The sequence below is a fragment of the Mus caroli genome, unplaced genomic scaffold, assembly GCF_978045245.1.
Source record: "Mus caroli unplaced genomic scaffold, Mus_caroli_1 scaffold_20, whole genome shotgun sequence".
In the NCBI taxonomy this organism is placed as follows: Eukaryota; Metazoa; Chordata; class Mammalia; order Rodentia; family Muridae; genus Mus; species Mus caroli.
This window is the reverse complement of record NW_028227275.1, coordinates 35,717,283-35,741,645: the sequence shown is the minus strand read 5'-3', so window position 1 is coordinate 35,741,645 and position 24,363 is coordinate 35,717,283. Positions and strand designations below refer to the sequence as shown.

The 24,363-nt window shown below is 44.7% G+C and overlaps 1 protein-coding gene across 8 annotated transcripts in view; it reads left to right on the top strand.

Moving 5' to 3' along the window:
- Kank1 (KN motif and ankyrin repeat domains 1) overlaps positions 1-24,363 on the top strand; it is a 195,173-nt gene that overhangs the window by 79,037 nt on the left and 91,773 nt on the right. For 7 of the 8 annotated variants that reach the window (XM_029472388.1, XM_029472382.1, XM_085834082.1 and 4 more), the window contains one exon: positions 4,490-4,648. The exons of the other annotated variant lie outside the window; for it this stretch is intronic. The gene's annotated coding sequence lies outside the window, so the exon portion shown is untranslated. The remainder of the gene's footprint in view (positions 1-4,489; positions 4,649-24,363) is intronic. 8 annotated transcript variants of the gene reach the window in all.

Sequence of the window (24,363 nt, the reverse complement as noted above, 5' to 3'; positions counted from 1 at the left end):
CTAACATTCCACTGAGTTATTTTCCCAGTTTATGGAGTGTGTGTGGTTCAGTTACTAGATTGGTCTAGAAATGATTGGCATTTACTACAGTCTTGCCCTATTGCCAGGCTCCGCATCATCCCCTTTGTAGGCGTTAAATTATTGGCTCCTTTAAAGATTATTTATTTTTCCTTTATTACTGTTTATATATGTGTGTGTGTGTGTGTGTCTGTCTGTCTGTCTGTCTGTCTGTCTTTCTGTCTGTGTGCACGCATGCATGCGCACAAAGGTCAGAGGGCAGTGTTCAGGGCTGGGTCCTCTCCTTCCCTGTGGATTGTGGGCACTGATCTCAGGCCATCAGGTTTGCAGGCGAGCACTTTTACCTACAGCGCCATCTTCTCGGCCTTCCGGTTTATTAACTTAACGATGCTGTGAGGTCAGTACCTCCATCATCATTTGCCTCTAAGAAAACTGAGGCTCTGGGAAATTAAGTGACTGACGAGTCCAAGCTTGTAACCCTTGTAAACTTGGACTCCTGAGATAATAAACCCCACCACTAGGCTGTTCCCCATACTTCAACAACATGCTAATTAATCCCCTTTCCACACCATTTTACACGGCTGCATTTAATACTCAGTCTCTCGGCCCTGGCCTTCCCTTGTCTGTTCACATCACTTCTTTCTGTGATCTTAGAAGCTTCATTACTGGATTATTTGTTGAACACATGCATGGTCATCTGTAGGATGAATTGCAACCATGGTCTTTCTGGGGTTGGTGGGACAGTCTTCTAGTTGCTTTTCAGAAACTTGTGCCTAGCTCCTAAGCTTCAGGATAGAGAAGTCACCAGTGATGCCCAGCAACCCTTGAGGGTTGTAATTTGAGCAGCATTGTCTGTTTTTAGAGATCCCAGTGTTTCTTGTGTGTATATCCCCTCTCACCCAGTATTTAACAGACTGTCACCTCTGCACTCTGTCTTTGTGCTATCACTAGTGGAGTTGTAGGACAGCAGCCCATAAGGGTGACGGGAGCAGGCTCTAGAGTAAGATGCCTGGGTTTAGAACACACTGAGGCTAGTCTGCCTCAGTTTCCCTAGCTACACAATGTAAATAAATAACAGTGAGACCTCCCTTGTAGAGCACTTTAGGACGGTGCTTTACTTGATACATGCGCAATAGTTGTTGTCTGCTACAGCTGTCTTGTAGACATACATGTAAGTGCATGCTCACGCAGTTTTAAAAAATGCTATGCTTGTTTTGAATGAAATGTGATTGTTACCAAATCGGTGATTCACAGTAGAAACTAAACTGCTGACAGTGTCCTACTGTTAGCATTAGCTGTGGTGAGCTGAAGCTCACACACAACCATCTCTGCCACAGCCAGTGCAGAGAGTTTAAGTATAATGGCAGAGCAGAAACAGGGATAACCAGGCTGTTGGAGACAGACAGGCATGTGCGAGCATGCACAGGTGCGCATGTGCGCGAGCACATACACACACACACACACACACACACACACACACACACACACACACACACTTGTTTGATCCTCACTGCATACCTGTGAGAGAGGTGAGCAGCTGTTATTAACCTGGTTTTTACAGGGGAGGAAACTGACTGAGAGGATTAAGTGTTTTGCCCACTGCACGTCACGGAATGGTCTGTGACGTAGCTGTTGTGTACTCTAGACGTCTGCTTTTGAGTCCTTATCCTCATTCTTGATGTTCCACGCATAAAGATAAGCCACAGAGTGCCAGGTGGGGAGAGCAAGGGCCCGAGAAGCCATGTCAATGAGGAAGGAGAGTCATCCTGACTAGTTGTTCTCTGGGATGGATTCAGGTTGCCAGCCTTGTTCAGAAGGCGCCTTTGCCTTCCGAGCCATCCTTCTGAGTGACTTTGAACCCCTAATCCTCCTGGCTTCATCTCCTGAGTGCCAGGGTGACTGTTGTGTGTCACAACCAGCATATGTAACACTGGGGCTCAGACCCAGGGCTTCATGCGTTTTCATGCATGTGACAAAGGTACTCTACCGACAAAGCTGACTCCCTGCCTTTGTCACTGTTCTGTTGCTGTGAAGAAAGACCATGACCGAGGCAACTCGTATAAGAAAAATCATTTAACTGGGGACTTGCGTTCAGTCTCAGAGGTCCAGCCATTATCATCATGGCGGGAGCATGGCAGCATGTTGGAGCATTAACTGAGAACTGTATCCTAATCCATAAAAGACTGGGCCTGGCATGGGCGTTTGAAATTTCAAAGCCCAACCCAATGACTCATTTCCTCCAACAAGGCCACACCTACTCCAGTAAGGCTACTGCTATATGAATTGAAGGGGGCCATTCTTGTTCCAACCACTTCAATTCCCTTACCCTACTTTAAAAATGGATACATAATGTATATATCTATGCAGTTTAGTGTAGAATTGTAGTAACATATAGATAGATATGATAAATGATCAGATGTGGGGATTGGTAATAGTGTCTCAATCACTTGTTATGTACTGGAAACTCTACAAATTCACTTTTTAAAAACGTGTATGTACTTGTGTGTGTGTACACATTTGTGTGTGTGTGGTGTGTGTGTGGTGTGTGTGTGGTGTGTGTGTATGTGGTGTGGTTTGTGTGTGTGTTGTGGTGTGTGTGTGTGTGTTGTGTGTGTGTGTGTTGTGGTGTGTGTGTGGTGTGTGTGTGTGGTGTGTGGTGTGTGTGTGTGTGGTGTGTGTGTGTGGTGTGTGTGTGTGGTGTGTGTGTGTGTGTGTAGTGTGTGTGTGGTGTGTGTGTGTGCGCGCACACATGTGTGTGTTCAGATGCATGGACTCTCAACCTGTCTAAGGCTGCTGCCCTTTAGTACAGTTTTTCATTGTATGGTGACCCCCAACCATAAAGTTATGCTACCCCATAACTGTGATCTTGCTACTGTTATGAATTGTGATATGTGACCCTCTCCACCCTGGGTCTCAACCCATAGGCTGAGAACCACTGTAATAGTATACGATGTTTTTATTTCCTGGTGGTTGATTTTTTTTTTCTTTTCTTGAAGATTTGGCTTTTTTTTTTTAATTTTGTTCATGTGTTTGTTTGCAAGAGAGTCTCACTGTAACCAGGTGGCCTCAAAATTGTAGTCATTGTCTACCATTAAGAAGAAGGTGTATTGAATGGAGAAAAGGTAGAACAAAGGAGTGACCCTGCATCATCAGTGCTGGGGAGAGCGCTCAGCACTCAGTAGCGCCTTTGCCAAGCTCGCTGGCCTGGGTTCCATCTCCGCACCACAAAAGAAAACAGTGTGATCCTAACTCTGTCAGATCACTGGACTCCCGGTGTTGGGCCGTGTGTGCTAACGCAGAGTTTAAAGACAAAAACACCCCTGCTTTTATCAGTTGAGAAAGTGACTTTGTAGTTATCAAAGGTGACTGAGAAGTTGATTTTAGAAGTGTGCTTTACTTATTAAGTCCCTTTGGGTGTGTTTGTTAACATAACCATCCTCCTAACTGTACATTTGAAACCATTCTAAGTGTTTCCTTAGTGTAAAAATCAAGAAAGGGCCCTTTCACTCTGTTTACTTGGAAGACTAAACCAGTTTATAGTCCTTCTGACACTATGTAAGAGGTCTCAGTTCCCATAACTGCTTACAATGGGGGGAAAAAACACTTTTTTTTTTTTTTTCCTGGAGACAGGGTTTCTCTGTGTAGCCCTTGCTGTCCTGGAACTCACTTTGTAGACCAGGCTGGCCTCGAACTTAGAAATCTGCCTGCCTCTGCCTCTCATGTGCTGGGATTAAAGGCGTGCGCCACCACATTTAAAACGTAGTAAGAGGGCAGGAAAGATGGCTCAAGCATGTAAAGGCACTAGCTGCCTAGCCTCATGACTTAAGTTCTTTCCCTGAGACCCGTATGGTGGAAGGAGAGAACTGACTCCCAAGATGTTCTCTGACAGTCACATGTGCAACATGGTGCCTGCAAATACCACCTCCGTCCTCACACGAAATAAACAAAGGTTTTACACAGTGGGGTCAGGGAAGGGGGAGCTGATATGGCTCAGCAGGTGACATCTGCTGCCAGACCTAATAGTCTGTGTTCCCTTCACAGGGCCACAATTGAAAGATGAGAACCATCTCCTGCAAGTTCTGACCACCACACATACATCCCTCTCAAGAAATGCATGAGATTAAAGCAATAACAAAGAAATGCATGGAGTTCTTTATGGACATAGGAACTCTTTCTTATGTATTCATATTTGTTCTTTTGTAGATTTTCCTATCCAGGCACTTGGCTCATTTCGCTAGAGAAATGGCTCTTTTTGTTTTTTGTTTCTATTTTACCAGAATTCTAAAATTCTTACTGTAGAAGTATTAGTCTTTTTTTGTTTTTTTTTTTGGCCTTGAGTCATGTTGGTGCTATTGACTGTATATAAACATGTAGATAGTGGAGTATATATGTTCCTTTATCGTTGCTGCATAGACTCATTTGGAAGCAAGGATGCTGCAGTCCTTGCAACTGATGTCTGTAATTCTTTCAGGTATGGTCCCTCGTGGCACACCCTTGCCTGAGTCCATCCTGACATTCTCTTCATCAAGGCCTGCAGGCTAGGGCCTGATCTGGCTGTGTCTGTTCTCCATCCCCACCTCTTGTCACCGTGGTCACTGCGTTCTGGTGCTTGGCTGCCTCTCTGTGCAGGGTAAGATGCCAACTTCTTTCTGCCTCTAGGGTTCTGTGGGTGCTGTTCATTTGGCTGGAATGTTCATGTGTATCAAACATACACACACACACACACAGACTCACAGAGAGCGTGGAGACACACACACATATGGAGACACTCACACAGAAACACACACGCATGCTAAAACACACACACACTCACACACAGATGGACACACACACTCCTTGTAGTCCAGTGCTCAGAGAGGCAGCTCTAGAATGAAGACTCTAGATCCTGGTGTTTGGGGTCATTGGGCTTCTTGTTCATTAACTTCTCAAACTTCCTGGCTTTCGACTCAGGACTCATCTTCATAACTGTGCATAAGATTAAGTAGGTCAATTTATGCTCTCAGAAACCTGGCCCGGCATAGAAGTGTTCCCAGCCCTTCCTTTATCACTTCTTGCAGGCTCCAGCTTAGATTTCCCGGGAGCATCCTCCTAACGGGCTGATCATACCCTGCAAAATTCTCTTACTTCAGGTCTTGCCTTCTTGCCCTTTGAGCACTTATTTGAGTGCAATAACTTTTTGATTTACTTTTCCCTGTAAGTCTTGTGGGGTAGGGGTTGTGTCTATAACAGGGTGTCAAATAGTTCATTGATTGCATTTAGAAGACATGAGGCGGAACGGTATCTCAGCCACCAGACCGCATGGACATTTCCTTACATTTTTCTTGTTATTGTTTTATGACCTTGACATTTTAAATACATCCACTTGAACTTTAGCTTGAAATACTATTTGAGATCGACATTTCTCCCCCTAAACAAGTAGCCAAATACAATTCTTTTAACAGCCTCCAACCCAAACTCTATGTCCTTGGGGCCTCCAACTCAAAACTGTATGTCCTTGGGGCCTCGCAGTAATTTTGTTTCGTTTTCTCTATGGGGTGGTCCTCTGTGGGGAAAGTAAACACAGAGGCCTTTCCTAGACTTGAGCCAAATTCCTGGTGAGTGTGCTGGCTGGGTGCCAGGAAAGATGATCCCGAGATCATCGGGGCCCCGCTTCTAAGAAGGAGAAAAGAAGTGGTACCTACTGTCTTAGGCAATGACGCCATCAACTCAATAACCAGTGCTTCTAAGTGTTCAAGGCAGTCTTGTTTCAGGAAATCCCGTCTACTTGCTTGGAAATCACTGGACCTGGAAAACTTTGGCACTCTGGTATCTAAAGGCCTTTTCCAAACCCAATCTTGGCTCTGGATGTAGGACACAGTTACTCTCATGTTAAGACTTGGTATTAGCCCTAGTATTAGGACTTGGTAGTTCCGAAAAAAAGTATTAGTCATTATTCTCTTACATATTTTAGCTCTTTTAAAATTAATGGCAAAAATAATGCATATTCATATACTCAGTAAAACGGGTACAGAGACCAAGTAGAAGGTTTGAGAGTCGGCTTGGTGTTTGCTCATGCAAAGGTCCTAAGGTCCTAGGTTCAATCCCCAGCACCCACATAGTGGCTCACAACTGTCTAGAATTCTAGTCCTATGGAATTGAATTCTCTCTTTTGTGGTGCATATACATATATGCAGGTAAAATACTCATACAGATAAAATAATAAAAATTTAAATATCTTTAAAAAAGAAAATGCACATGAGTATCCTACCTTCTGATCTCCCTCTGCAGTAACCCTGCTGAATTTCTTGTTCTCTCTCCCTCTCTCTCTCTCTCAGCTATGCACTTGCAAGGCTTTCTGAACAGCATCAAAAATCTACTTTCTTGTACCCATCAATGGGTGGCTTTAATAACACTAGCTGCCTTTGTTTCTTGGCTGGCAGCCTTCTAGAGAAGTCACCAGCGGATGCTTTCCCAGGCTTTGAAACACCAGACCCCACTTAGTCTCTGCGACCCACTGGAAGCAGCCCTCAGAGGCCAGACGTGCTGGCACATTCCAGGATGTGGCATAATCTGATAATGATTTCTGTCTCACTACAGAGGAAGAAATGGAGATTGGGGCATTGAATGAACAGGAGAGACGTGGTTTCTTCTGAATTCATGAGTCTGAAAATTTAGCCACAGTTTTCATTGGATTATGACAGAATAGTTCGACTCCCTTAGAAACAGCATGGCAGATGGGGCATAGTCCTGATGCACAGTTTTTCATGGCTGTGCTTCTTACAGATCCTCTTTGCCCACCTCCATTTATAACCTAGTGTCTTCCATATGCCACATCAACCCCCAGCACTGACTTATCCCACCTGTTTCTTCTGCTTTTTTCACCCCAAGAGAACAGAAGAGAAATTTGGGGTGGGCAAAGGTAGTGGACAAAGCTGACTCCTGGCTATGCCCTTCACACTGGCTCTAGAGAGCATGCAGTCGACTAGCCTGGCCCTGATGAATGGCCCTCAGCCCTGAGAACTGTAGGGCTGGCTGTAAGTGATGGGGGCTCTGGGCTTAGGCAGAATTGCACATGTAGGGCTTTTCCACAGAGCCCACCACATCACACTGGAGAAGTTAAGTTTCATTGCTTAAGGGGACAATTTACGGCCAGGGCCTCATCTCCATGTTTTGGCTCTTTACGTTTTTTTTCTGCCTCTTAATAAAATGGGAAGTCGCCAAGCAATTAAAGAGTAATGTGGTTTTCAGGCAGGAAGTGGGAAAGAGCTAACTAGGGGGACAGGGCTAACATGATTGACAGAGGCTGGTAGGAGATTTACTTTGAGAATAACTCGTTCCTCAAAACTTTCTTCATTTTATTTTCTGGTGAGGATTGTGGGGTAAATCATAGGCTGGGAGGACGGACGATTAAAAATGCAGGAATTATGATTCCTTTTTGACTGTGTAAGTCTCTAAATCCTCTTCCATATATTCCATACATGGAATTTTCATTCCAAAGCTTGAGGCAGTGTGCCCGGATTAAAGTGAATGCGAGGCACGATTAAATTGTTAATTAGCTGAGCTGCTTTGTATTTTGTGGGGTGTTTTAAGAAAAGATGAAGTGAGGGAGAGAACCCAGGGGGTTTGCTCTCAGAGGTTAGATCCATAACTGTAGACCTCCTAAAACATTCAACAACATTGGGTGGGGTTTCTGTAGTTTCTAGAATATTTAAAAATTTGTAATTTTCCATGCTGTTAATGTATCTATAGCTATATCTACTATAATAACTCAGGAGCTTGGTTCATTTCTCAGAGATCCCCCCTCTCTCATTTTTGTATCTGATAGAGCAGTGACTTACGACATCCTTCTTTGGCGCCTTACTATAAAGATGCAGAAAGTCAGATCCAAGGTTTGCGGAGATCATAGCAATAACTGCTGCTTGTTTTTCACGGAACTAGAGGAAATTCTCCCTAGACCCCTACTTCATGGTGGCTGTCAGGGACCAGGGACACGGTGAACCCCGGATCCAACATGGCACTGATGGAAACCAGGAGGGGTGTGGAGACTGGAAGCAGAAGACGTGTCCACACCTCTCATTTCCTTCCCCGCATAACCTGCAGCATTAGGAATTTTTAATGACGCAGGTTTTTTTGTTTTGTTTTGTTTTTAAGATTTACTTGTTTATTTTATGTATATGAGTACACCATAGCTGTCTTCAGACACATCAGAAGAGGGCATCGGATCCCATTACAGGCAGTTGTGAGCCACCATGCAGTTGCTGGAAATTGAACTCAGGACTTCTAGAAGAGCAGTCATTGCTCTTAACCACTGAGCCATCTCTCCACCCGAGACAAAGTTTTTAACAAACAACTGAACATAAAATCTCAACAGTCCAAATCGCATCCCATCACCCTTCCACATCATAAAAAGCTATTCAATTGAACCCTCTCATTGATGCAAACCATGTCCCTCTAAGCAGTCGAGAGACTTTAAGGACCATGTCCATTGAAGGAGTTAAGAGTTTTTTTAAACGATTTATTTACTTTATTTATATGAGTACGCTGTAGCTCTCGTCAGACACAACCAGAAGAGGGCATCAGACCCCATTACAGATGGTTGTGAGCCACCATGTGGTTGCTGGGAATTGAACTCAAGACCTAGAAGAGCAGCCAGTGCCCTTAACCACTGAGCCATCTCTCCAGCCCAAGGTAAGAGATTTTAAGATGCTTTTAAAACGAGGGCTCTTAGTCGAAGTTTCCCCCACCCCCATCTTCCCATTCTGAATTTTAATAATCACATTGAAATGACCCCAAGAAATGTGTCTTAAGTTTTAATAGTTGGTCCCTGTTGGCAAAGGATTAACTAGGAATTACTTTGCCTGACCTGTCAGAAAATAAGTGTTTTGGTGTGAGTCTCTCCCGGGGAGACTGGAGCGCTGAGATCCAAGCTCGCCTCAATCAGGAGGGCAAGAGCTCTCGGAATACACTGTCCTTCTCCTCCTGCATTTCCTGGTGTGCTCCTGGAGAGGGCGCTCATGAGTTAACCCAGAGGCCAGGGAACTGTTTACTTACAGAACCTGATGAAGGGGGACCCGACAGCTTTTCTAGCAAATCTCCGTACCCTGATCTCCTAACCAAGGTCCTTGCATGGACTTTGGAAGCAGCAGTTTCGGTTCAGTTTCTTACCAGAAAGGAGGAAGGACACGGAGCATATTTGATAGCTCATATATAGATCATGTTTGGAAAGACAAGAACAGCCAGAACATGGCCTCTCAGCCCCGACTGAGCAAACTCACTTATTTTCCAGGCACGTGTCCCCGGTGTTTGGGATCCGGGATTACGTAAGACCCGGGATTTGGAGCGCGTTTCTTCCCCTCCTCACCATAGGCCTTCCTGCGGGGGATATTGCTCAGAGTGGCAGCTAGGTGCAGAGGATCCTCATAGATGCTGGTCCCACTGTCCTAACGTTAGCTTCTCCATGCTAAAGCATCAACAGAGAATTGGGGATTTAGTCTCTTTTTGTAAAGTGACTTTTAATTCATGTGTATTCATTTTAATTTCTCTGTGTGTCTGACATGTGTGTGCAGGTGCCTGTGGAGGCCATAAAGAGGGCATTAAATCCCTTGAATCTGATTTACAGGTGGTGGTGAGCTGCCATAGGGGTGCTCGGAACCAAACTTGGGTCCTTTGGAAGGAGCAGCAAGTGTTCTTACTTGTTGAGCCACCTCTCCTGCGCCAACGAAGTGCTCTTTCTCAAATTTTATTTTTAGTAAGACAAAAGTTTCATAGCACAAATATTAATTCATGTACAAATACCTTTCACCACCACAAAAGAAGACCCGGGATGCAGAAGCAGCCTCCCCAGCAACCAGCAACCATTGATCTGCCCCAGTCTCTATGAACTCACATTTCACATAAAAGCAATTAGACATTAGTGTGATCTTTTGTTTCTTGCTTCTTTTACTCAGTGTGTTCTCACAGAATTAGGCAGATGACAGAATGTACCAGCTATGTATGGGGCAGAATGATACTCCATTGTATAAGGTACACATATACTCTGGTACCAATGGTACACATATACTATTATGTATGTATGTATGTATGTATGTATGTATGTATGTATGTGTATTTTATCTACTAGATTTTTCTGTGTGACTGTTACCACTCAGGTGTTCACTTTTGTCTCATGTCTGTGGTCTGTTTGTTTGTTTCTCATTACTGATGGTTGTGATCCACCATGTGGTTGCTGGGATTTGAACTCGTGACCTCTGGAAGAGCAGTCAGTGCTCTTAACCACTGAGCCATCTCACCAGCCAGAGGACTTGCATTTCTACAGAACCTGTGGTATTGATGATTTTTTTTTCCCATGTGCTTATTGGCTATTTGTATATTTTCTTTGGAGGGGTGTGTATTCAAGTCCTTGCCTGTTTTTTTTGTTTTGTTTTGGTTTTTTTGGTGGTTTTTGTTTGTTTGGTTTTTAAGTTCAATTATTTGTCTTTTGATCATTGAGTTATGGGATTCCTTGCATATTCTGAATGCTTGCTATAATCAGATGTTGATTGCAGATATATTTCTCTCTCTTTTTACCTTCTTCATTGCTTTCTTGTGACGAACGTTTGGATTTTGGTGCCGTCCATGTATCTGAGAATCCATTGCTGAAGGTTGTATGTATTTACCAATGTATTCTGTTTTGTTGTTTGTTTGTTTAAGAGTTTTGTGCTTTTACCTTTGACATTGAAATCATTCACTCGTTTGGAGTTGATTTTCATGTGCTGTGGGATTATACCCAACGACACTCTTTCATATACTGTTTTCCCAGCGTTGTTTGACAGAGCTGTCTGCTCACTCGGTGGCCTCTGCTCTGTCTGTCTGTCTGTCCCTGTCAAGGCCATGCTGTCTCCTCGCTACAACTCTTTCCTAAGTAGCGAGCGTGGGTGCCTACACTGGTGTTCAGCATCATTTGGAATTCTTATCCCTTGTAGCCCCACATGAGTGAAAGGCTCCATGTCTTTATTTCTCTTTTTTGGGTTTATTTGTAGTAAGTATATAGAATGCATTGGTGACTCATGGTAGCCTTGACGTCTTTTTTTTTAAATAAGATTTATTTATTTTATATATGTGAGTACACTGTAGCTGTCATCAGACACAGAACAGAGCATCGGATCCCATTACAGATGGTTGTGAGCCACCATGTGGTTGCTGGGAATTGAACTCAGGACCTCTCGAAGAGCAGTCAGTGCCCTTAACTGCTGAGCCATCTTTCCAGCCCTACTATTGACATCTTAAAACATTAATATTTGTATTCTGTAAATGTGGGTGTTGTTTTTCTTTTTTTTCTCAGACAGGGTCTTCCTTAAGATTTGTATTCTGTGAATGTGGGTGGTTTTGTGTGTGTGTGTGTATGTGTGTGTGTGTGTGTGTGTATGTGTGTGTCTCAGACAGGGTCTTCTGTGTAGCCCAGACAAGTTCTGAATTTGTGATCTTCTTGCCTGAGCCTACCAAGTACTGGGAAATCAGGCCTGTTCCACCATTCCTAGGTACTTACAGTCTCTTCCTGTTTGAGTTTTCTTTAATTTATAGCACAGTTTTATATAGTCTTTAGTTTACAGATCTGCTTCAAGCCAATTACCTTTAACAGGTATTTTACCCTTGTAAAAAGAACTAGCTCTCTTCTCTTCTCCCTTCCTTTCCCTTTTGTCCCTTCTCCAGACAGAGGGTCTCATGAGCTCACTTAGGGTGGCTTGAAACTTGTCATATAGTTGAGGATGACCTTGAACTAACTCCTGATCCTCCTGCCTTTTCCACCTCTCAGGTACTATGCTTGCAGGCATCAGTTACCACCACAACCAACAGAATCATTTGCTTTACTGTATTTGTGTGTGTGAGTGAGTGTGTGTGTATGTGTGTGTGTGTGTGTGTGTGTGTGTGTCTGATCCCCTAGAGCTGGGCTTACAGGTGGTTTTGAGTCCACTCACGATGGATGCTGGAAAACAAACTTAGACCTCTGTGAGCCATCTCTTCAGATCCTGGAATTATTTTCTTGGTTTCCTTTCAGACTGTTCACTCCCGTGAGGAGAAGCAGAACAGCCTCTAACCTTTATTTTTTAAGAAACTAATTGCTGGGACTGGAGGTGTGAGTCCATGCGTGCCTAAGCTGTGTGTAAGGTCTTGGGTTCGAGTGTAAGCACCACACAGAATAATAAAGATGTGGTGATGACGTCTATGGGTTACTTTAAAGACTGAGTAGGATCGTCACTGTTCATCAGGGTTGTTTTAGAGCCACCCCTGGGATGCATCTGTTGTGTGTTCTGCTACACATTCTCTGCATACTTACATGCCATTGCAGTTCCTCCTAAGGGTCTGCTCAGAATGTCGTCTGCCTGTTTGGTCTTACGTCTGCCTGCAGATTTTGGGTGATTTCTTCCTCTGTATGTCTAGGCTTACTCTCCTTCAATGGGGAGAGCACTCTATTGTACAGAGATATCTCCTATCGGTGTTGTGTTTTAATGAGCACTTACTTGTTTTTCAAGTCTTTTCTGTTGCGAACAATGCAACAGTTAGCAATCGCGTTCTCAGTGCAGCAGTTAGCAAAAACATGTGCTCTGTCAGTTTGTAACTCCTTGGCTGTCTCTAAGGTCAAAAGAATTGCTGAGAGGAGAAAAAGTACACATCCCATTCTGAAAACTGCAGGCTGGGGATGTAAGAGGCCCTGGCTTTCTGAAACCAGCTCTTCTCTCTCTGTCTCTGTATGTCTGTCTGTATGTCTGTCTGTCTGTCTGTCTCTCTCTCTCTCTCACACACACACACACACACTTTTTTCCCAATTTACTTATATATATATGTGTGTGTGTGTGTGTGTGTGTGTGTGTGTATAACCTTTTTAGACCTTTTTCAGTTTATAGTTCCGTAATGCTAAGCACATTCACATGGTTGCGCAAACCATCTCAGAATTCTTTTTCATCATCCTTCATCCTTGACAAGACCTCTTTAGACCACTTCTTCCCTGCTTCCTCCGGCAGCCACTTTTCTTTTGCGTCTGTGAGTCTGACTGTTTCCAGGACCCCTGTAGGCACTATCATACTATTCACCCTTCAGTGCTTTCCTTATTTTACTTTTTAGCTTGGATTCCTCGGGTTCCATCTATGTTGTAACATGAGGACCTGGTAACTTTTTAAGACTGAATCCTACTTCACTGTAATGTGCGCTGCCCTTTGATGGGCAGCCAGAAACCCCACCCCCTTTAAAAATAAAGTATCGGATCACTTCTGGTCATAGATGCCTCCCACTGCTGCCCAGGATCATCCCGCTGAGTAATTAAGTGTGAGAGAGATGAGGAGAAAAGTCTATCTTAGTCCTCTTATTCTCATACAGTGTGCCGACATATCTAGTAATGTAGAGAAGAGTAGAACGTCTCAGGCGTGTGGCCGGGCTAGGTAAACACAGTGGTTTTGCTGCTTTGTGCTTGAGCTTACTGTTGTTAGGTGAGGAAGCAGCTGCAGCACATACCTGATGCTACCCGTTCCTCTCCCTAGCCCTTCCCACGCCCCACCCCACTCTCCACGCACGTTTATTATTGCTCCACCCATTTCTGGCAGTCACTCTTAAAGAGCTTCTTATGCCAAAAGATCTGTTGTTTGTTGGCGAGTTCTGCGAGGTCCCATCTTTTGAGGTTGGCCATTTGCTTACTTGCTCTGAGGTTAAAGCTTGGGTTTGTGTTCAGTGTTCTCTGAGATGCATTTCTGTTCCTGTGATGACATAGGCTGAACAGAAAGAAACCCAGAGCAAAAAGGACGTATTTCAGTGAGCAATTCAAGGATACAGTCCACCATTGTGGAAACGTCTAGGCAAGAAGGTCTAATAGCTAGTCACACCTAGCTGGGGAAGAATGAGTGCATGCATGCATGCTTGCTTGCTTGTACTCTTGCACGGTGCAGAACTCCCTTTTTAGGGAATGGTGCTACCCACACTGGACTGGATTATTCGAAATCCTCCACAGGCGTATCCACAGGCCCAGCCACTGTAGACAATCTTCCTTGAGACTCTTCCCAGGTGACGCTAAGTTGTGTCAGGTTGACAACAACAGCTAGCCTCATGGCAGGTGCTAACTGAAAGGAAGCCAGACCATGCTTTGCTTCCAGGAGGAGCATTGCCATGTGTGTGACACCCAGGTCATAAACCTTAGCTTGCCTTTCCTCAATTAACCAAAATAAGCTCAGGAAGATGCTTTCGTGCAGTGTCCCAAGAAGGATGCTGGGAGGACGAGAGGAGGGAGAGGGACTGCGCTTGCTCTCCTCTCTGTTGGCCAAAAGTTTGTTTTGAGGGTTGGAGACATGGCTCAGGGTGTGTGACCTGCTCTCACAGAGAACCCCAAGGGTTCACACTTGTTGTGCTTAGTTAGAGTTGGGGGGTGGGAGGGCTGGAGAGATGGCTCAGGGCAGTTGGTGCTCTATCAGAGGATCAAAGTTCAGGTCCTGGCACCCATAGCAGATGTGTATGTATGTATGTATGTATGTACATATATATGTATGTAATTACAGCTTCAAGGGACCCAGTGCCCATGTCTGGTCCTCACAGGCACTTGCATACACTTTTATAAAGGTGCGCAAATAAACACACACACACAGACACACACACACACACACAAAATTGGCAAAGACCAGGGGTATCTGAAGAACTCCTACTTGCTGAGACATCTCCCCAGCCCCAAATAGCACCCACCGCCCCTTTTATAGAATATGAGAATATAAGACTGAACACTTGAAGCTAAATGCCAGGTTATTTTTGTCGGCTGATGCACCTCTGAGCATACCTGTCTATAGAACGACCGTGTACAGGTACTTATCCCAGGACGTTCTTGTTGAATAAACAAACTTGGAGAAATGGCCAGTTTAGTAAAGAATGGGTAGTCCTTGTTGGGTGATTTTGTTTGTATTGGTTTTGTTTGGGTGGTGTTGAGAACACTTGCTATCCTAACACACAACATGAGATGACTAGGAAATGAACTACAAAGGAAACGCTTGCTGCATCAGAGCCAAGGCCCCTTCTGCTCTTGGGGAATTAGCCGAGGTAGAACACACTGGAGACAGCCTCACCAGGGTAGGTAGAGTGCGTCCTTAGAAAGGACTTCTCTGGTCATAAGAAGTCCCTTGCTTTCGAATGCTTTAGTTTAGTGAGGAATGCAGGAATATGGAGAGAGTGAAAATTCTGCTTCTCTGAAGATACTGCCAGAGAGGACCCCCGGTAATCAATAGGCAGGGAGAAAATGGGAGGAGCCCTTCTCCTATGCCCCTCTTCCCTTTTGTATCCTTTCTTGTCAGTGTATTTGGTGCCCCAAGGCTTGGCCTAACATTCTTCTCACTGGATCCTTTGCCCCATACACTGGAAAGCTCAGAGCTAAGGGTTGATACAGCTTTTTATATGACTTGTTTCCGATTTTAGGCCAGGGATGGGGTAGTGAACAATGTTTCCCTGAGTCTGGGGTTTTTTGGGGTTTTTTTGTTTGTTTGTTTTGTTTTGTTTTTTGGGTTTTTGTTTTGTTTTGTTTTGTTTTTTGAGAATTGGGATTGAAGACAACAGGCAGTACTACTTTAAAGTGAGTCAGGTGGCCATTAGTGTGCCATGCCCATCTCTGAGGTAGTGGAATGACCCTGACTCTGGTAAATGTCTGAGAACTTCCATGCCAGATGTATGCTATGTGATGCTATGAACTCAGAATCGTTCATGGTGATCAACACCAAGTTCACTTAACACAGAATTGGGGTGTAAATGTGCATCAGGGAATTTAAAAAACAACCAAGTCCATTGTTCACTCTGTGTGTGTGTGTGTGTTTGTTTTCTTTAACCCAGCCATATCTTGTCTTAGTGCCTCTGAAAGGGGACAGAAGTCACATTGAGGTCATTCATTCATCAGCAACAGAAGGCTCTGTTGCTGTGCTAGACTATGTGCTGGTGTTGGATCCTCTATCTGCTCCTAGGTTATCCCCATCATAGTACTTAGCAGATCCTAGGTTATCCCCATCATAGTACTTAGCAGGTCCTAGGTTATCCCCATCATAGTACTTAGCAGGTCCTAGGTTATCCCCATCATAGTACTTAGCAGGTCCTAGGTTATCCCCATCATAGTACTTAGCAGGTCCTAGGTTATCCCCATCATAGTACTTAGCAGGTCCTAGGTTATCCCCATCATAGATACTTAGTAGCTAGTTGAGAGAATCATCCTTCCATGCCAGTCTGTGAGCATGTGCCATGTGTGAGCCATGCATGACATCTGTGCGGTAGGGTGACACAAAAAAGAAATACAGCAGGTGATGGGAGGAACAAGAAAACCGCTGTCACAGAAGGCTTTGGGGCCAGTAGCTTGGTTCCCTCTGAACAAGTAGCCGGAAGGAGGGCAAATGTGGGAAGACTGAACTTCCCACCCTGAGAAGGAAGTGATCCCAAGGTCTGTGTTTGGTATATGCAGGGTCTGGCTGCTGAAAAGTCTAACAGATTTCATCAAGAAATATCCTGCTGTATAAATGAGTGTTCTATGTCCTGGGGAGCATATGCACTCCATATGTGTAATAAAATGTGATGAGAAAGATTTCAGAGACCGGAGAAATGGCACCGTACTTAAGAGCCCTTGTCCTCCTGCAGAGGATCCACATTCAGTTCCCAGCACATACATTGTAGCTTAAAACTCTCTCAGTTCTGGGGATCCAACACCCTCTTCTGGCCTCCTTCAACCCCAGGCACATAGTCATGCAGGCAAATCCATACATATACACTGAAAATCAATCAATCAATCAATCAAATAAAGCCCTTCAATGGAGGCTTCTCTTGCTTGCTGAGCACTTGATTTTCTCCTGACTCTGTTTCTATGAAGGATGCTTAATTAAATTCTGAGTGAGGGGAGGAAGAGAACCTTCGATGTACGTATGGATCCCACAAGCCTTTCTCCTCAGCCCTCCAGCTGACGAGAGCCAACATGATCCACACCATGGTAAAATCGTGGGTCTAAAAGCAGCAGCGTAAGGGCTGGAGAGATGGCTAAGCTGTTAGGAACACCTCTTCTGGGGGAGTCCCAAGCACTTACCACCCAGCTCACAAGTAACTGCCTATAAAGCCAGTTCCAGGGGGGATAGATGCCCTCTTGTGGCCCCTGTGGATACTGCACCCATATGTACAAACCCACATAGATAAAACTTAAAAACTTACATTTTTTTCTTTTGAAAAGTATCATACTCAGAAGGTTTTTGTTTTTAAAGCAGTATATACTAGTGGTACTGGAGGAAGAGGGGATCAGGAGAAAAATGAGGTAGAGTTCCTCTTTCCTATGGACAAGCAGCTTAGTCCAGAAAGCCACTGTGTCTAGAATGGCATGAAAATGTCTAAGAAGGCAGTTGTCTGGAGAGAACTATTCTCTTTGGATGAGCAATCACAAGCACAGGCAGGAGAGTGACTTGGGGGAGCTACATACACCATGGCGAAGGGGAACTCTGGGCTCATGCTGACACATGGTCCTGTGTTCTGAGTCCTTTAAAAGATGTGATTTTTTTTTTTAAGGTAGAAGCCAGTGCTCTTATACATCAACTGCAGCTAATGAGAGTCAAGTTAGCAAGCGCCTTCATGCTTGTTCGTGTACTCATCAGAACTGTATGAAGGACCTACTGGGTGCCTGATGCTGTTTTTCTGTGGAGATAGCAGACAGAGATGGAAGGGAAAAGAAATTAAGAGAAAGAGGGAGTGTTTGGGAAAATACCAACATTCATCTTGTTCTCAGGGAGACTGTGTTTGGTAAGGTTTGGGTGAGGTGATGCTGGCTATAAAGTTAGTGTAAAAGCCAGGAGGGGCTGAGTAAGTCAGCTCACTCAGATCTTTAAGTGTTTTATATTCGGGGGAATGGCTGGCACTCAACTTTGTATTTTATTAGTTTTTGTGGGCCATCCTTTAATACACAAGCTCAGTATAATGAGTGCTCACACGCGCATACACACTACACACACACCCGTTTCTTTGCATGCTATTGGGTAGTTTAGGATAGCCTTGAGGTTACCTTTGTCTGTGCTCAGCCCCTCCTGAATAGGTGACTGTGCTTGCGCAGCGCAGACCCAGCTGGCGCTCTCCTGTCCTGGGCTTGTTGACTCTTGTGCAGAGTCCTGCTTTCCATACTGACCCCACACCAGCTGCATGTATATGTCGTGTGCTTTGCCCCAAGCTAGGGGAGCCGGACTGTCAGCTCACCCAGCCCAGAGGTGGAGTTCCAGAAAGATTCTCTCAGATCTGGGAGGTCTCAAGATACTGCGGTGGAGGAGAGGTTACAGAGCACCTCGGCAAAGATGCCTAGGAGAGAGCCAGGAGGATGTGTGGAGTTCAGTTGATCCAAAGAGTGGTTCTCAACCTTCCTAATGCTGTGACCCTTTACTGCAGTTCTTTTGTGGTGACCTCCAGCCATAAAATTACCTTTGTTGTACTTCATAGCTGTAATTTTACTAATGTTATGAATTATAAATATTTACTATACAGGATATCTAATATGCCACACCTATGAAAGGGCCATGCGATCTCCAAAGGGGTCACAACCCACAGGTTGAGAACTGCGGATCTAGAAGCACCCTAAAACACAAACGAAACAAAACCTTCCTCCTCCTGTGCTTGTTGCCCTTGGCTATCTGAAGCATCACACTGGAGGTTTTTCATGTGGAAATTTCTCTGTGTGACTATCCAGTACTGTGGACTCTTAGAAGGATGGGGTAAAACTTTCAACATTATAACAAGTATGACGTTATGTGGAGCTGGGGAGTTGGTAGAGTACCTGCTGTATAGGCATGAAGGCTTGAGTTCCAATCTATAGCACCATGTTGTAAAAAAGAAAAAGCACCAGGCATGGTTGGGCATATTTGGCCAGGGTAGTATTGCAGATAATCAAAGCATACGCGCACACACACACACACACACACACACACTGTATGCACTCGTGCACACACAAAGAAACTTTATGTGATGTTTTTAATGACAGACCAATTCTTTTTAAGATTATTGATTTTATTTTATGTGTTTGAGTCTTTTGCCTGCATGCATATTTATGTGCACCACGTGTGAGCCTGCTGGGATGGATCCCCTGGAACTGACATTACAGACAGTTGTGAGCTGCCATGTAGGTGCTGGGAACTGAACCCAGACCATCTAGAGGAGCAACCAGTGCTCCTAACCACTGAGCCATTTCTCCAGCCCAACCGGTGTTTGTATATACTCTTAAGAACCTAAAAGACCTTTTAAAACATTCAGTTGGAGTTGGGTGTGGCGCCTCGTAGCTGTTATTCCAGCACTTGAGATGAAGAAGGAGAAGAATTATGAATTAGAGGCCAGCCCACGCTAGCCAGTGAGTCCAAAACCAGCCTGGGATACAAAGGAAGGACAACGTGTCAGAGCAGAGCCACAAACCCCCCTTTATCTCTCTTGGCCAGTGTTATCTATGGAACAATGCAGTTGTTTCAGACCATGTAAGAGGAAGAGTGTCCCAGAAAGCATTTTGATGGAGACCTTTCAAGTGGTTGAGGTTTAGCGGGGTGAACTGGCTCTACAGAGATATACAGCCTCTTACAGGGGCGGAGTGCAGCCATCAGTCAGGCAGATGCAGTCACCCGGTCTCCCATCAAGCCAACGGAATAAGCAGAACCCAAAACTTGCTCTTAAAGGGAACAAGTTGTCAGTTATTAGGGTGTGCCTGATGAACCACACCTGAGAAGCTACCCAGATGAAGCCAACGACTCATAGTTTAGCAGCCTCCACCCCAGTTGATGGTACAGATTGTATCCAAGGGAGGTGACCTAAGCCAGTGTTAGACCTTGAGTGGGATAAGGCAAGGGCGATAGGCATAATGGACGCATTCATACACACTGCCTCCGTACAGCCTGTTCTTGGATGGTAGCATGGGAAATAACACACAGGCGTGTACTCACGGATCCTCTCAGCACCCGGGTCACCGCCGGCCTCCTACTCTCCTTCCTGGCTGCCCACTGGGACTGGAGTCCCTGTAAGGACATTGAAAATCCTCATGTACTGAGAACCAAAGGGGAGAAAACTTGACTCCTGACCCTTCGGAAAGATAAAGGGAGGGAGGAAAAGACCAAATGTCAGTTTCCTTCAACGAGTAAAGTGTACCTTGCTATTAACCCTGTAATCGCGCCATCGGCTTTGCGATGGCTCTCCAACGTTTTAATTGAGAGAACATCTGTAAGCCTACCGAGTTCTCAGTTAGATTTGTTTGTGAATTCTTTGGGGGTTCTTTAGCTTTAATCGGCAGCGACCACAGAACCATTGTAAAGACATCCGGCAGCCATCGATCTACTCACGTACAATTGGCCTTTCAATCCACGGTGCCTCTCTTCTCTTCTCTCCTTTACTGGATTTTTCATTACAATTCCAGCCTGTAAATTCTAGTGGAGTCAACTCGGAGTAAAGAGATGCTAGCCTGATCAATAGCTTGGTTTGGAACTGCCGCAAAATTAATTTTCCACAGGCCACCAGCTAGCGGGTAGTTTATGTTGGTTTGTTTAAGAAAGCAAAGTGTTTTCAAATGACCTAATAAATTTTGCCACACTAATATAACAAATATTCTCATTTATATATTTAGTATACATTTGATGTGGTATAATTTTTATTTGGAGCGTGGAATTTTCTTGAGGTGTTGGGTTTATACCATTACGATAAGTAACATTCAATTGCATCAACACATCATAATATATAGACTAAAACTGTATATTGCTAAAAATGTAGACGGAGATCAATCTTTCGCTACGTTAGATATCACTGAATGACGTCTTCTCGCCACAGTCATTTGTTCCCTTGGGATACATTCATAAAGCATAACTAGATCTTGATATTTTAATATTTTTGAACACTTTTCTATTTATCAAAATTCTTTAAACTATAAAAGTAAACACAATTATCTTTACAAAGTAGAACGATTTAGAGACATCTATAAGGTTAAAAAAAAATTGTCTACCTGGCCTTAGCGCCACTTTGCGAAATGAACCACAAGCATATGAAAAATATGCCTTTAAGCCGGTGATACGTAGAATGAGAAAGAGGACTCTGGTGGGAGCAGGCTCAGCTAGAAATGATGGCAATGTACTATGTAGTTAAACAGTAAAGCAAAGTACAGGGTTAGCTGTGTGATGCCCTCTTTAATGGAATGCAGCATTGCTCTGTCTCCCAGCAAGCTGTTGGTGGTGTCTACCGTTGACGTAATGTCACAGCTGGATGTTGAAGGGCAACCTCCTGTGTGATGTCCTTGCTCTGTGAGCTGTGGCTGGAATCAGCAACCCCAGCTTATGGATCAGTAAAGAACGGTATTTTGGGGTCCTGGAGGGATGGCTGGCTTGCCCTGCAATACAGGGAGGGTGGGTTGAGACAGTTGGTCTGACTTCCTGTCTGTGAACTGGCTGTCTTTGAGATTTGTCTTCATGGTCGATTGAGAGCCACAGGTAGAAATCAATTTTCGTGGTCTTGCTGTCTATCCAGGGACCGCCACAAGCAAGAGGCTGGTATGTAGCGCTGCTGTTGACAGAGCTGATGCCTGTCTATAGGATCCCGAGGAAGGTGGCGATGGTGATCTTACAATTCATTGTCTTGTTGGATTGTTTCAAACGCTGTCCTAGGCTCACTTCCTCTACTACTCAGGCCTGACTGACAATAGGTAAAAGTCACTCTGAGTGTCAGCTTGTCCTTGTCTCCATGTTCCAAGAGAAGGTGGCCAGACCTGGACATTGGGGTTTGGGTCTTCATTAAAGAGGTCATGTTATTAACCCCCAAAGTTCTGTTGGCTAGCACTGGTCTAGACCATAGCTTTCTACTAAGAACAATAGACCAAGGAATTTCACTAAGTTGCAGACACCAACACCGTACCAAGCCCAGCTCTCTGGGCCAAATTCTTCACTCACTCTGAGCCTTAGTTCCTAATTTCTAAAATTGCATATCTGGACTCTGTTTCCCTCTAGACTCTGGATTCCATCCAGAGCATAGGTGGGAAGAAGCAGAGGCCTCAACTGCTGGTTACATTGGAATAAAAATCACAAGACCCTCTGTCTGTCACACTTTCTGATGTATCCTCACCAAACACTTGAGTATCTAGATTTGGGTTCCCTGCATGGAAGCCAATTCCAGACAAGGTAGGTTTTCTGTCACTTTGGGATACAGCATCCTCTCTTGTATAGGACGACATCAGAAGCTTGGAGGCTGATGCCCTGGCCTTCGAATGGCACTGTTCCCATTTTCCCAGGGTTTTTGATCATTCATCTTCCTAGGAATGTTTCAGTTCTAGTCAGCTCCAGGATCATGTGACCCTTCAGTGCTTGCATGCCTAAGCCTATAAAACACAATGTTCTGAAATAAAAAGCAGCTTCCATTGCGTAAGAAACACACCTGCTACCCTGAATACCTGCCTTCTCGACCCACCCACATCTCTCATCCCATCCTCTGCTGACAGGAACCCTTCAGCTATTTTATGCTTCAGATGGTTCTGAAGAAAACAAACAGAACCAAGTGTATGACTAAGGAGGTCATTTTTGAGACCTCTATAGTTTCTAATATCTCATTACTAAGGACTTAGGCAGTGGACCCCTCCCGGGTGTCAGTCATTACCTAAACACAGATTGTGGGCAGCTCAGTGGGTGTACACACAGATGTGGTGAAAAGCCAGCCTATGCCAGCCTGTGTGTTTTGAATCAGGGGTTTCAATGTTGTCATCCTCATGCCTGCTTCTGTAATCTTTTGCTCTGTGCCTTTAGATAAGGCTTTATAGTAAAACAGAAACCTTTTCTATCAGCACTTGGGAACATGTGGGTACCTGTCGAGGAATGGACAAGTGTTGATGAAGACTGCATCTGTAGGGTGATAAGTGAAGACGGCCCTGGCCACTGAACAGGCTGCAGGAATTGAAGGCAGACATGCTTGGAAGCCATTCTGGGGTGAGTAGAAGGTAGGTCATTGCTTTGATGAGGACACTGCTCACAGGTCTGGCTTGTATATCAGCAGACCCGCTAATGGAGAATGTATGAATTGGAGAGATGCCAGAGGTCAGGATTCCCATTGTCCGATGCGTGTGTTTGCACCATCAGGACCCCATCGAGAACACAGTATATACACAAGCATTTCCTGATGGCTTTCACTTGTACACACCAATTTTGATTAGGGAAAATTTCATGGTAGCTTAGAAGAACATATAAGATAAACCATGGAATCAGTGGAGGAAGATGCTGGGACCGCAGGAAGAGGAGGTGAGAAGGCAGGACACTGTGCATCGTGTGAGGAGTTGGGGGCACACTGAAATGGACATCTGCTCTGCTTGCTGTTCAAGGGAAAGGAGGAAGTAGGACCTGATACTCAGTTAACAGGGCCCTTGAGGTTCAATGGGCACCAACTCAAGAAAACCACAGAAAGTTACCACACGCGGGGGGCCACACCACAGCAGGACACTCTGAGGACAGCTGATGACAGTCACTGCTGGAGATGGACAGAAATGTCCAGTGCTTTATGGAAAAATGGAATTTGTGCACCCCACTGTGCTCATGTCTGAAGTTTGGCTAATTCTTGCACGGAGCAATCCACATTCCAACGGCTTTCTACTGTTCCCTCTCCTCAGTGTTCTGCAAGTAATGCCTCAAAGGAGATTGAGATGGGGGGGGGAGGGGCTTAGCCTCTGGGAGTTGCTTTAGAGATATTCTTTGGGTCCTGGGTCTTTCTATTGCTTCTCCCACTCTTCACTAGGTGGCAGTATTAGCAGCCTTTTGGGGAGTTCGATTGCATTGTGACTGATTTTTTTTTTTTTTTTTTTAAGGCAGGAAAGCCACTTAAAACCTCATGCTTGAAAGAGTCCTCTTGTGCTTCCTCCTGGGTGGGAGGAGTTGCTGCTGGGGCAGCTGCAGGCACCTCTGGATGGCACGGAGGTTTAGACGTGGGTTTACTCAAAGCTACTCACTGCAGTGTGTTCCCCCAGCTCAGGGCGAAGGCTACCATGTTCCCAGCCATGTCCCTTGCTGCTTTCTCTTTGAACTTTTAGACCAGGGCTGGAGTGATTGACAGCCATTTAGAATAATACCAATGTTACTATAGTTAATCAATAAGATGTGAAAATTACTTTATAGAAACGGATATTCAGGGCTGGAGAGATGGCTCCGTAGGTTTGATTGTTTTCTATCCTTGGGCTTGTGAGACTATTTCTCAAGCAGAAGTTGTTGCTAGAGGAAGAATATTTAAGAGGCTCTCGGTAAGCAGTTGGTTGATTTGGCTGTTAGTCTCTTTACTTCTCTGGCTGATCTGCATTGGGGCAGTTTTAATGCAAGCCTCTGAATACAGGTTAGGTCAGCACACCACATTAGGCCTATGACACCGGGAACATATTTTACC